At 40.5% G+C, this 10,557-nt stretch overlaps 2 long non-coding RNA genes across 7 annotated transcripts; both read left to right on the top strand.

The window, feature by feature from the left end:
* Positions 1-653: 653 nt before the first annotated feature.
* Positions 654-2,834, top strand: LOC119359227. The gene is made up of 4 exons (XR_005172423.1): positions 654-1,018; positions 1,193-1,277; positions 1,699-2,610; positions 2,700-2,834. It is a non-coding gene; the product is annotated as an uncharacterized LOC119359227 (long non-coding RNA).
* A 368-nt stretch (positions 2,835-3,202) lies between these two features.
* On the top strand, positions 3,203-6,728 carry LOC119354059. Of its 6 annotated transcripts, XR_005170625.1 has the most exons (7): positions 3,203-3,693; positions 3,764-4,032; positions 4,382-5,323; positions 5,439-5,607; positions 5,756-5,859; positions 6,053-6,163; positions 6,363-6,728. It is a non-coding gene; the product is annotated as an uncharacterized LOC119354059 (long non-coding RNA). The 6 variants fall into 6 exon arrangements; XR_005170624.1 differs by having other exon boundaries at positions 4,382-4,938; positions 5,039-5,323; positions 5,439-6,163; XR_005170622.1 differs by having other exon boundaries at positions 5,439-5,567; positions 5,756-6,163.
* The last annotated feature ends 3,829 nt before the right edge of the window (positions 6,729-10,557 follow it).

Genomic DNA, 10,557 nt, shown 5'->3' with positions numbered 1-10,557 from the left:
AAAACATGTTTAAAGGATTATCAACTGTGGCTGAAAACCTGTACATCCTTTGCTCATCTAGAAAATGGAGTTTAGCCTTACAAAGAAGAAGCAGAAAAGAAACTCGGAAGTCTAGTTTATGCGCCTCTGCCTGTATGTTTACAACTTGCAAGTGGCCTGAATTTATCAGTTGTTGATAGATGAAAGGCCAACCAATTTATGCCTAACATTTGTGTCTCTACATTTATGCACTACCATTATAGAGCTCAAGGCATCATCAGCTGCACCACCAAGCAGGTCAAGAAGTTTGCCTATGGTGAGTGCCTGTTTGGTTATGTGTTCGTGGCTTTGTGCGCGACACCTGTTTGTTGTTTCGCCTCGGTCGTTTTGTCCGGTGTCCTGCAGTGTTGAAGGTGTTCCGGGAAACAATGGTTGGCGCGGCGTTCACCAGTTAACGGTACACCACACCGTCGCCGCCACCGATGGCATCACCAATGTCCGTCCGTCGAGGTTCACGACATTGTGAGATTGAAGACAGAGTTGTGTGTTCTGCTTTGTACATTGGAGCGGCCCATGACTAAGTTGGTCAGATTGTCCTGTGCATATACTTCTCAAGCAGATACGACCCAATCAAGGGCTCCTCTTTGTGTATCTCTCCAAGTATTGGTCTGAGTTTCCAAGTCCTAAGTTAGCAGCAATGCAGACTATGCAGCGCCATTACGTGCATGCTCAGTGCATCCAAGTGGTTTTCTCCCGCGGGGAGCGAGCGTGCCAGCCGCTACATGAGGCATAGTTGCAATCTTAGTTTCCAATTTATGACCAAACAGCAACCTAGCATGGATATTCCGAGTGCATGATTTTATGACTTGATGGTTGATTTAGTAGAGCAGGAGGTGTTCCAGTTATTTGAAAGATATAGGTGGTTGTTTCTATATATGAGGCTGCCCCGAGGAAATCTGTGGTGGTCTGGCCATGAAGCTGTTTATTTCCTCGATGACATTCAACTTTGTCACCGGTAGTTCTTACTGCTACTCATCAGGTAGATAACTCTGTATCCTTAAAATTCTCTCCTCTATATGAAATATTCATTAAATTTAACTCAAATATCCAGTTCAAATTTTTTATGTTATGTCCACACTTTCATCAAGCTAGATTTCTTGCATCTGTAAGTGAATTCGGCTACACTAATCTTGAATTCTTTCAACAATTTTAGTACTTCAAGTCGTCAACAGAAAAAAACTATGATGCACATTGTGGGCAATCATGGAGAGCTAGATGATGTTTGATAATAGCTACTGGTATGATCCTCTTTTTTCATATTTTCACCCAAGGTCTATCAGTCACTCCTGCCGATCTTTCACTATTTGAGAACCAATGGACAAAGCATTCAACTTGATTTTGTTTCCAGTCTGTATCGATTAGTCATTCGTTGAGTAACTTGGGAGACCGCAGGGTTTTGTACATGTTCAGTTATGCACTACTTGACAAGGTACATGAATTAGAAGAAAAGAATCATGGCAAGCAAACCAGCTGACAAATCATATTGATTTCATGGTATTTTATTACTACATTTGGGTGGAGTATCTTTGTTTTAAGTGCCATTAATTCGAAATTGTCCTGCTATACTTACTTCCCTTTTCTATTTGTTGAGACAAAATTTTGAGAATTAAATAGGCAGTGAATTCAATATAATCTGAGACGTCTATAACCTTTGTGCAGGTCTGACATGAGCAATGCCGGTCTTCTGGGATTGGAAAGGTGTTTCGTGAAGCAACAATCATGCTACAATCAAATTTAATGGCTATTACAGCGGCAGAAAGGAGGAGGACGGCCTCCTGATCCAGCGGGCCTGGGGGCGCCCAGCCAGGGCGTCGACGCGCTCTGTCAGCCTCCCCACGACGCGCTCACCTGCTGCTCCATCCTACGAGCACCGCCATCCTCTGGGCGCCGACGGGCCAGTAGTGTTTGCCCAGCTATGCGTCCAGGCTACGGAAGGCGTGGGGCTTGCTGGTCAAGTAGGTTGCGCCCTCTCCATCATGATGTCCTCCCTCACTGTGAGTGTTAACTGATTAATCATGCACATCCATTTAAACAAAGATTCAGAAAAATGTTTGATTCACTAATTAATCAACCAGTAAAGGACCAATTGTTTAATCCTACTAGCTAGACACTCCATCCATCCAATCCAGTGAGTTTAAATTTATTAATTTTTTACATCCTTAAATTATAAAGAGTAAAGAAAAGATTTAGGTGTTGGAGGAGTAGTCAGCAAGTGTTGTCTGCAAACCGAATCCAGTTTCTGTGGAGAACATTGATTTGCCACCTCAGCTCAGTCCTATTGAACGGATTGATTACTCTATGAAATAGTAGTTAGCCCATAATAGTAATTCCACTCCAATATTGGAGGAAGTGTTGATTGAGCTGAGAAATTTACTTGACGATGAAAGGAACGGCTTGCTTCCAAATTTGCAAAATAACTTCTCCAAGCTCTCAGAAGAGAAGCAATAATGTGACTCCAAGGTGTCCCTCTGAGAGAAAAGCTACCAAGGTGTCCCTCTGAGAGAAAAGCTAGAGATGCTTTGGCGGTGGCAAAATAAAGGGAAGTAATTGCTATGGACGCCAGCCAGTCAGGTGTTCATCTGCCTATTTGATTAATGTTTTCTCCTCTTAATACTACTTCCGTTTTTCTTCTTTAGAACCCTTCTTTTGTACTCCTACAGATAGCAGATGAAAAGAGAAGGATGAAGAAGTCAAGCTATTGGAGAGGTCAATTGAGGAGCTCGATAGTACTTTATTTGCTCTCGAATGTAGCTTTATTCAGTTTGAGTGAATTTTGTGGCCTAACTGTTGTAGCTATTCATTTTTTTCATGCATTCTGAATGTTATTACACACGCATGTTGGTATAAAACTCATGTTGTTATGCCTGCGTTATGACAAGAACTTTCCCAGATTTTTGTGCATAAACATACACATGTGGACTAAACTCTTTCCCTTATTTTTTGTTACTTGCTCAGCCAATACATATCTAATATAGTTATTTTCATATACTTCTAATCCCTGAAAACACAATACAAATCCTAAAAGAAGTTAGTTTTTGTAATCATCGGAGATTTTGCAAAAAAGTACCTATGCTTTTTGGTATTTAACCCGCAATCCTATTTTAAGTGGATCTGATAAATTCGTTTTTACAAAAAACACCCTGAATTTGCCGGTGTCCGCCGCCTCCGACCGCACCCTGCGCCTCCACGCGCGATCTCGCGCTCGAGCCTCCCCGCCGCCCCGCGCCGGCCGCCGCCCATCGCATCGTCCCTCCCCGAACCTCACCGCCGGCAGCCTTTGCCCCTCTCCTCCGCTTCCCTCCCAGATCAAATGGATCCCCCACCAATCCATCTCTCTCTCCCGCGACCCCTCTCTCTCTCCCTGGACACATCTCCGCCGCCACAGATGCCGGCCGATCCCGGCATTCTCCGGCGACTTTCGACACCACGCAGCACCGGCCCGGGCTCGCCTCGCTCCGCTGGGTCTTTTCCGCCAGCGGGATTCGCCGCTCCCGGCCACCAGCGATGACGTTAAGCCCTCACCATGTCTAGGGTTTCGGGCGCCTCCACACTGGCGTGGCTCCGGCGCCTCCGGCGGATCCTCTCCGACGCCCATCGCGCCCCCACAGGCATCTCCGTGTCCAGGATGCTGCTCCTGTGCCCGCTGGCCATGGGGTGAGTTCATCTTCTCCCCTATCTCTCCCCCCTTTCTCCCTCTAATGTCTGGTTTGATCCTCCATGGTAGATGTGCAGAGCAAGGATTGGATGCTTGAGGAAGGAGGGGTCGACCTTGCCTTGCTGCAGCTTGGGATGCACCACCCATGGAGCTTCCTCCTTTCTATCTTCAGCTGAGTTCGCCCCCTCCTCGGCTCTTGTTCGTGGCCATCAGAAAATGTGTTGTATACTGACGTATTTCAAACTGAAAACAATGAGTGCCAATACAAGATGTATAGTAACCCCTTGTGAACTCGATTCGTATTGGGTAGTGAATCGTCGTGAACCAAGGAATTGCAGGTAGCTATGCTTCGTTCTTTTATCCGGTTATTATTGAATGAATTTGTGGTCCTGTACATCACTTGATGCCTGGAGAGACGTTTTCTTTCATTATCCATAAATTTCTTATAGAAAGTGAATACCGTGAAGAAATATATGTATGTATGTGATATTAGATGGATACAAATCATGTTCCTGTAGGTGAAATAAGCAAAGTAATCACCAAGTTCCCTATGATCTATCTGACCAAATAAATTAAGTATCTATAGTTCATATTCTGTTGTGAGATTGTTTTAAAATGTAGTAATGGACGTACGAGCAACATTGATTATTCGATTCTTATTTGACCCATCGATACGCACGATCACAGGTACAACAATGCTTGGCATTCAGGACGCAACGAAGCAGGAAAAATCAAAGGTGGATCTTGCCCAGCTGATAAACAAGAAGGACACCGACCTAAGGGTGATTACAGTGGGCGGAAAAGGTGCTGATCTTGGGCATACATCGATCATCCGGGCAGTTTACAAGGATCCAGAGATCAAAAACAATTTTCCGTGCCGAGCATGGGTGAGGTTGATGCATCCTTTCAGTCCAGAAGACTTCATTCAAAGTTTAGTAGAGCAGCTTCACGCATCCGAAGGAGTTGACATTCTGCTGGAAACAAAAAAGATGGGGAAAGAGTTAGCTGAGGAATTCAATGGATATTTCAATGCTAAGAAGTTCCTGATTGTGCTTAATGACTTATCAACCATTGAAGAGTGGAATCGGGTTAAGAGGTGCTTCCCAAACAATAAGAAAGGGAGCCTGATAATAGTGTCTACAAGGCAAGTTGAAGTTGCAAGCTTATGTGCAGGACAAGAAAGCATAGTATTTGAGCTCAAGCAGTCGTCTGTTGATCAGAATATTAATGCTTTCTATGAGAAGGTAACATTCAAAGTTCTACTGCTTGTCCTCTTCTGAATTATACAGCAAGACTCGGTTATAGTGTGGCCTTCGAATCAGAACTACAATATTGACTTTGTAGCTGCATGGTGGGAATCAGTTTTTGTTATCACTGATCCTTCCAAACTGAAGCTTAGAGAGATCAAAATGTTACATGCTGAACGGCCAGGAGTGAACTACTCAAGTCGTCCGACAGTGTCCCACGCCGACCTCCGGTGGATCTCCTCCCGGATCAGACCTAACCCCCGCACTACTTGGGGCCCTCCCCCATGCCATTGCAGCCCTCAGCTACGACGCCCATTGCCTTCTCGAGATCAACAACCACCTGCAAGAAAACTGTTCGATCAATCGACCCAACAGACAGGAGGTAATTCACTAATTCAGTTTTTTGTTCCTTTGGTGTTTCATCTGGCACTAATTTTATGTGAAAGTCTTCATTTATGTACTGCTCATGTTTTGTACATTATGATTGATTATATTAGCCTAGAGAATGGGGAGAAAGAGGAGGAGATGTGGTTGTCAGCACGGTGTTGAACCACCGACGCGGCGGAAAAATGAGCATGTGTTGTGCAAGAGGAGATCCACACTGCCAGCATGTGTCTCTTCAACCAGTATGATCACGTCCTCGTGTGCCTTCGCCCGGCTGATCCGGTGACGGCAATTGTCATCTTCTTAAAATTTAGATGGACATTTGGATGTTCTTGATTTTTTTTCTTCTAAAATGAACATAACTGTCAGCTTCTTTCTTGGGTAATCAAACTCCGGTGGAATAATAGTATAACTCGTGTTTTTGTTTTAGGTCTTGCGCATCTGGTGTACCCAAGGCCGTCCACATGCGTTTTGAACATTCATTAGGTGTTTATCGTCTAGCTGAGGAGGCTATGAACAATCTGAAAAAACTAGGTTTGTACCATGAAGCACATGCTCTAGAAATGCTATACATGTTCTCCCTTATGTTCTTTTGGTAATCCACTTCACAACTGACTAAATTGCACCACTGCCTGACCTGTGCTATGTATGAATTTGAGGATTTACTTGAGAAAACTTCTACTGAAGTTAATGATTCCCTGTCAAATCCGCGCATATGTAACTGCAGCAAGAACTGCTTGTGATGTGCAAGCTAGGATCAGCTTGAACGTCTTATTGAATGCCTTCATGGAGACAACGGTGATACGTTCCAAGATTGTATTACCTTGGCCCGACTTAAGTAAGTTTCTACAATTAGCTTAATACAGGACAGTGCATCATTGAGCTGTGTATATCTGCTTCATTTTACATGACTGGACTTGCTTGCTTTACAAAAAGATTGCAGCCAATTTTTTTTCCTTTGACTATGGCTTCATAGATCTCTCTGAATCTTAGGTTTCATGTTACTCACCACTGTTTCTATCAATGGTGCAACTTAGGTTTGAAGATTATTTCTCCAACCATGTGGACCAGCTGAATTTTACTCTCCCTGAAGATTCAGTGACCAGCTCTGGTGCTCCCTTTGATCTGGTCTGCAGCAAGTACACTGCCTGATCTTAGTTGTTGCCAGCATCGTGGTTTGGAAAAAAGTGGTGTACGAATGGCTTCTGAGGATAGTTTGCACCAAGTACTTAAGGTCAGCCTACTTATGCTGTTGTAAGCACAACTGTTCAATTTTAAATCATTAGGAAGTGAGCATAGCTTCTTTTAGGTTCTATAATTATTAGATGGCTTAAGTAGTGCCCTGTTGCTCTGTCAGTTCTCTGAAAAACATTCAAGAAGGGAGCAATCTTTTACTTAATTCGGAAGCTCTTCATTGTCATTGTTAATATTTCATTGCTTTCTATATATTACGCAGCTACACATATGGCTGCCTTAATCTCTTTACTCAAGACAAGCATAATATGAATACCCTATTATGATGCCCCTCATGTCCTTTTGTTGTTTGCCTTGCCAATTTTGCTACACTATTGTTACATTGCATCCAGATTGCTCACAATGTGGCGGGATCTCAGACCTTTCTACTGAACTGAACTGAACAGAGATAGATAAATCCATAATTATTTTTTCTAAAAGTAAGGGCAAGTTCCTAAGAGGATACAAAAATCGCATGATCGGCTGTTCTCGACGTGGCAGTATTTGGGATAATTTCAGGTCATTTGGACCACGGGTGGGTATAGCTTGTAATGTGACATCGGTTCTTGAATTAGTTGTTTCATGCCATTTGGAATGTTTAGAAAACACACTGTGTCAGTTGGTATACTTAAATGTCTGGTTTCATTCATTATCACACCGTTGAATTTATAGGTATTAAAAATTAAATGTGGTTGCATCCAATATTTATTTCTATTGGTTGTTAATCTGGTCTACTCTCTGTTTCTTACAAGAAAAAGCTACTCTATGTTTCTTTCTTACAATGATCCAATAAGATATGTGAATCTTAGAGGCACAAAGGAACATATATATCTATAGCAAAAAGCACAAGCGATTAAGAGGACATATAGTGATTGGATGAGCTTCACGTCCATGCCCCTGCTGCATATCATGTCTCCCAGGTGTAGGTATTAGCTTCCTGCAGTTCTATTTTTGTATACAGTAATACAGGTGTGTATTGAACACCATGGGTTAGAGCTAGAACTTTTTCATGAGTTAGTGTACGGTCATGTTTGGATCGATGATCCGTCTGAGTTTTTTTGATAGCATCAGCCATTTGAGTTTATCACACCTGTTAGTTAGACCATGACATGGATAAATCTACGACCTTATAATGGAAGGTGTGTACGGCTATACTGTAGCTACCCAGATGAGTTTCCTCAAGTCTGATGATCCAAGTCTTTGTATAGGTTTCAGTACGTAAATGATCTTGAAGATTATGACTTCAGTAGGAAGGTTAGAGGCAAAAGTATACAAAGTTACAGTCAGTAGACCAATAATTACACTTTATCGACAAAATATTAGTTTCAGTTTGATTTTCCTTTATGCATCATCATGTACTGAACTTTTTTTGTGGTGATTTTGCCAACAACGTAAAGGTATAGATGTGTGTTTCTTCCGTCATGCTAAATTAAACAGAGTTGGAACTATTTGTTATGATAGAACGACGACTATAGATGTAATGAAAAACAGAGTAACAGACGGTTTGTTCTCAAGAATTGTAGAATTCATCTAAGACACTGATAGAAACTTGAAGAGCATATAATAGCTCAGGCCCTTGTTCTATCTCCCTTCTATGTTGACTTGTTCATTCATCTAAGCACAAATTCAGTTTCAGTGACTAAAGGTATCTGTAAGTTCCACTTACATTTTCTTCACTTTCTGATTCGAGCGTGTGTGGTACACAACTCAAACTATCCATATGATAATTTAATTCTAATGACTCTGCAAGCATATGCGATTTGATCTGGTGGGTTAATTCTAATGACTCTGCGGGCATCTGAGGTTTGTCCTGCTAGGTTGTTATGATGCATTCTGGATGACTTCACTACTAAGTCCGAGATCTGGGAACGAAACAAATTTCAGGGCAACTAACATGATCAACCAGCATCAATGAAACTGACATACAATTTATCGCCACTTGGATTTGCATACTAGCGACAGACATGATTTGTAAGGAGGAAACTAGATGAGGACAGTTCTGGTCTGATGCTTCAATAGGGATGCCTAGGTAATTATGACTGGATGTGTTTACAAGATATGCTTTTAAGTGCATGAGGTTGCAACCTATAATGGTACACTGTAGACCTTCATTTATTGAAATAGACGAGTGAAATTTTTATGATTCAAATATTTAATTTAGCTGTCTTTCCCATGTGATTTACCAAATGTAAATATTCATTGATTTTGTTAGGAAGTCAATAGTTTATTTACGATGTTTTAATACTTATGGCTATCAACGATGCATACAAAGAAAGATCAGAAAGTTGTATGTTTGAACAGGTAATGACACTAAAATTGGGGTGAAACCCAAAATGGTTTCAAAGTAAAAACAGTTTGAAACCAAAGAGAGTTGAGTGGTATAAAGTATACAAAGTTGCTTCTTAGGTTTGCCAGAACGCAATGATTTATTTTAGAGCCATTGCAATGCACAAACACTTTTGAAATATATAATTATGCAAAAATGGGGGAGAGTAGTTCCATGTACCGCGTATACAGGGGAGAATCACAAAATAGACAATATTGTCTATATTTATGACCTCATTGCAACACACGGACAATTAATTATAGATGAACAAGCACAATGACAAGTCAATTTCTTCGGGCAAGAAAACATTGGGTTGGAAGACAGGAGAAAACATTGCGTTGGAAGACAGGCTGGTGAACGCTCAGGCTCGAGAATTGTCGAAAGTTCTTCTATCTCTATGACATTTACACGCCTAATTCCTATGCATCATACATTCTGTTAGCCCGTTGCAACGCATAGGCATATCTTTACCTACTAATAAAGTGGCTATCGCTTTTGGTCGTCTGTCATTAAAATTACTCTCCAAGTTGATAAAAATTACCCATCAATGCCATCCGTAAGTGAAAAACGATTTGTTTTTTCGGACAAAAATCGCCGCCTCCTACGCTGTTTTATAGATGCGAGTCGAGTAAAAGTCAATGAGCGATGAGTGGCAGGGTGGTTGTCCTATTGCTCCTTTAGCGATGAGACTTGGGTTCTATCCCCAGTTTCTACAATTTTATCGTTCTTTTTTCACGCATGACCCATCTATGCATTCATGGGCCGGCCCATATGCGGGGCTTTACTCTCCTGTTTCTTCTCATTTTACTTTTTTGTCTTTTCTGTTTTCTTTCTTCTTTAAATTAATTTGGGATCTAATATTCTAAAGTTACGAGTTTTCAAACAAAATGTTTGAGAAATCATACAATATATGTGAATTCAAAAATATTTAGAAAATCATAAAAAAATTACAGATTTAAAAAATGTTGGTGGTTTTGCAAAATTGTTTGTAATATTATAAAAGAATCACAATTTGGAAAAATGGTCGAGAAATAAAATCATGTTCATAATTTTGAAAAAAATTAGCGTGTAGTCAAAACATATTCAGAAATCTGAAAAAAATGTCCATGACATTTTAGAAAATGTTCACAAAAAAATTTATTTTTAAAATTTGTTCCCCAATTTTTAAAAAAATTCATCGATTCAAAAAAGTTTGTTGAGTCAAAAATGTTAATGAATTTGAAACCGTTTCAAACATTTTAAAAAGTTTGTAAACAAAACTAAAGCTCATTATTTTTTTTAGAAAATAAAAAGGTTCAAAAAAACATGTTTATAGATTCGAAAAACTGATCACTGATTCAAAAGTATTTTATGTTTAGGATTTGATTAGTTTTCTGAAAGTCTTTATATGTTTTGGCGTTGGGAGTAGTTCGTAGTCAATGAGATTTGTTTTAAAAGTTTTAAATATTCTCTTGTGCAACATAATGATAAATGTGGTATGCACTGGCAAACTCATAACCTTGTGATTTACTGCATCAAATGCATTATGATCACGTGAACATCACGATCATCGGTTAGGGTGAGAAAAAAAATAAAAACATGATGATCCATTGTGTTAAAATAGAGTACGCTCATGTGTCAGAATACTGAGTCATATTTATTTGGTTAGCCATAATTTTTTATCTCCCATTACA

The sequence above is a fragment of the Triticum dicoccoides genome, chromosome 2A, assembly GCF_002162155.2.
Source record: "Triticum dicoccoides isolate Atlit2015 ecotype Zavitan chromosome 2A, WEW_v2.0, whole genome shotgun sequence".
NCBI classification, from domain to species: Eukaryota; Viridiplantae; Streptophyta; class Magnoliopsida; order Poales; family Poaceae; genus Triticum; species Triticum dicoccoides.
The sequence above is the reverse complement of the archived record's forward strand: the minus strand, read 5'-3'. Positions and strand labels throughout refer to the sequence as shown.